Source organism: Cyprinodon variegatus, unplaced genomic scaffold, assembly GCF_000732505.1.
Source record: "Cyprinodon variegatus isolate N-32 unplaced genomic scaffold, C_variegatus-1.0 Scaffold1148, whole genome shotgun sequence".
Lineage (NCBI taxonomy): Eukaryota > Metazoa > Chordata > Actinopteri > Cyprinodontiformes > Cyprinodontidae > Cyprinodon > Cyprinodon variegatus.
The window spans coordinates 194,870-198,561 of NW_015151601.1; positions in this window are offsets into that span (position 1 = coordinate 194,870).

Below are 3,692 nucleotides of genomic sequence, written 5' to 3' on the forward strand. Positions count from 1 at the left end.
GTATATATTTTTTTCATAGTTATTGTATATATTTTTTTCAATATTTGCCACTTTCTCCTCAAAATATTGGGGTATTTTTTTCTATCCTTTTAATATGCCTATGCAACTTACATTAATCTATTCCATATTTGATATTTCCAAATTAATTCATGCCAGTTGTATGTTTGTCTATGTGAAGCACCTTATTAACAAGACATATTCATATATGTGTAAAACAGTAGTTGCCAATAAGACCTTTTCTGATTCTGTAGGTGTGCTAAGACAAGGTGCTCATGACCGGTTTTAAAGTATTGCACAGTTTTAAAAATGACACCAAGAATCCCAATATGTGGTTCTTATGGTTTAAGGTCTCTCTAATGAAACACCAAGAGCAGTTGATGGGGGACCACAGTTTTCTCCATTGTATAAAGATATACTTACCAGATTTTCTTTTTTCTCTCTCTCTCTTTTGCAAACTCTGTCATCCATCCGCATTTGTCCAGTTTACAAAAAAAGACTGCCAGCTGTTTGGAAAATCCTGCCATGGAAACTAAAGGAGTGGGACACCACAGCTGTTATTAAGGTAATACTTGCATTGTGGTTTAGTTTGCTAAGAAGCTAATAATTTAATTCAAAAGCTCAATTTCATTCAGTGTTCATTTTATATATTGCTTCAGTTTCCATGCACTGTATGCACAGAGAGATAAAACATTTTGAAATGACCATTTCTTTTAGGTGGAACTGATCTTATATTTATCTCTCTTAGTTCTGATTTATCTAAATTAAACTAGATGTCATTGTGAAATTATTAACTTTAGTTACTGTGTGATGCAGATGACAGATGTCAACAGGTGTCAGCACACCCTGTGTTCTATCGCTTGTCCATGTTTAAGTCTTAGCAGCCAAGACAGCAATAAATAAATGTGGAATGTAATTTTTTTGGTGATTAAAAGTTGTCTACTTTGTTGGTGAGACGGTATATATAATATTTGTAATGGGGAAAAGAAAACCTGGTCATCACAAACGCCAAAACACTGCTTTTTGCCATCAGTTTTTCAACACAGTATGTTTTAGTGACTGTAAAATGTCATGGCAAAGGTTACTGTGTGATGCATTGTCCTCCATAATCATCCTTCAATTTCCGCTCTGGTTCAGCCGGAAGTGTTGCTAATGTTGTAATCTTCTGGAGTGGGCAGGGAAATCAATTCAACCATTCAAAATCTAATCAATGCTTATGTAAGCAAAGTGAGAACAGTAATTAGTACATGTCAATTGATTTCCGTGTTCTTCAGAAAAGTAAGATTATAGCACTGTAAGCACTATGAACCATGTGCATGGAAACACAATTAAAATTCTTTAAATTTCTTTACTCGAGATCTTTTACCATGTCTTTAAATTTTAGACTCAGTTCATTTCCTCAACCCCATTTGGCTCTGATAGCCACGTTGAATGCTGTGCCTCACAGTGGAGCATGTCTGGCTCATGCTCTGTAGAACAATAATTAAAATGTAAAGTATGATGGTAATTTCTCTTTCAAAGCAGGTTTAAAACATATTTCCCTTTTCTTTCATTTGTAACAGCTTGGGTTCCTGATCTGATTTGCTCTTTAGCTTCCTCCAAGCATTAACGTTGGTGCAATTTCTATATTCAATCTTCTGTATTCACTAAATTGTTAAGCTACTCTAAGACTGCCCACCTTATAAGAAATTCTTCCAACCTTCAGCCAAGGAGAAGTTGTCTGAGTATTTTGAGAATAAAAGCAGTTCTGTAGCATCAGGACATCAGCCTCACATTAAGCTAAATCTGCTGTGTTTGTACACTACTGATTGTTGTAGAGGGATTTTCTAAGGGAAACCTCATTAACATTCACAAGAACTTATCTGGAAAGGCTAATAGCTGCCTGAAAATTAACTCTGCATGATTTGTAGGGAATGTTTGTTGATTTCAGATTAAAATGAACTAGGAATAAGATTTATTTTCACGCATTTGTGTGCAGTCAATTACACTATCAGACTTTAAAACGTATCTTTTCTTTATAACACGGCATTGATCTCATTTCACTTTTGTATAAAATTACTTGATATTTGTGCATATTCATCATATATCTATTAACTATTTTTTTAAACAATAAAAAAAAAAAGAAATAATTGATGTTAAACTCGATTAATTTAATTCTTAATTCTTGCACCACTGATTTATGGGCATTTGTTAGCCAAAATTTACAAATAAAGCGTGTGTGTAGGTAGGTAGGTAGGTACACACACAGGACTATTTAATAAACCATGGCTTTCTGTTTTCTGGAGTTATAGATATTATTTGCTGAAGGCCCCATTTCTTACACCAACAACCCAGCGAGTTACCAGAGTTACCATTCAAAACAACAACAATTTTCTTTAAACAGCTTAAAATGTGAAAATCAATGCTTGATGTGGACCCAAGTTTTACTTGCTACCAAGCATAGTGAGGATGATGGAAAGCAAGGTTAAGAAATCTCCAAAACTAAAGCCAAAGGCTTTCAGGTCACCAAATCATACAAAAAAAAAAGCAAAGCAAAAAACCACTACTATTCACGCCTTCTGGTTGGTTGGTATTGATGTCAGAAAAGTGCCTTTCCATCTGTAAATCATGAAAAACACCTACTTTGGTTGGACAACTGTACTTTGGTCAGATACTATATTTTCTCTTCAAATTTGTTATAAGGCATAGATAATTTTAAGCCATTAAACTGTATAAGAAATGTTTCCAATGCTTTTAATGTGAAGCTCTCCTATAATAAGTTATGCATCATAAAAAAAAAAATACTGTTTGTTTTCATAATACTAGTTATTCAAAATATTGACTTTCTTAGTTGAATATCATTTATGAAGTAGAAATAAAGTGCTTTCATTATCCAAGGTTAAAAAATACAGTCAAACATTATTGGTGGAACTTTATCCATAAAACAACAAATTGAGTTACATATTTATACCTCAAGTAGTAGTTTCAGCAATTCAAAGGAGGTGTAACTTTATTTCTATCCAAAAGATGGCAGTGTAGTACAGAGGAATGGCAAGACACCCTAATAGTCACCTCTCTGGTGTTTGGGGCCCCAAGCTTTCATCTGTTGGCTTCAATTTATTTCATCACAGTATACTGCAGCTGATCTAATGGCATGTACATTTTGTTGTCACCTAAAGGGAATTTCTTGTCATGCTCCCAAATTGATGTACCTGTTTGTAGCCTTGGACAGTATTTGTGCTGCAGAGTCTTGAGGAGTGTGTGAGCAGCATACAGCTCTCTCACTGAACAGTTAGCAGGAGATACATTTAAACAGCAGGTTATGGATTTAGAGTTGGAAAGTGAGCTCTGTGTAAAGCTTTGCAGACTTAATTTGATTATCACCGAGGGAATGTTGAACCCTTTGATCCTTCTGCTGCCGAAGGTCACGTCTTTTACAATGCAGCTTGTTTTCATCCGATGTGCTCTCAGAAACGTGTTGTTGTTGGAATGTTTTGCATCTTTAACTTCAAAATATCTCTTGATTTGCTACAGGAAGGTTTTTTTTTATTTTTGACACAGCTTCCAACCATGGCCTGCGATATCATCTGAAGGTCTTTGATATAAACAGAATGATAGGGCGGCTATTACGAAAAGGGAATGTAATCTCTCTAAATGCTCGTGTCCTTCACCCTATCTGATTTTCCTCGTCCACTTAGGATCCAAACTCCAGGTCC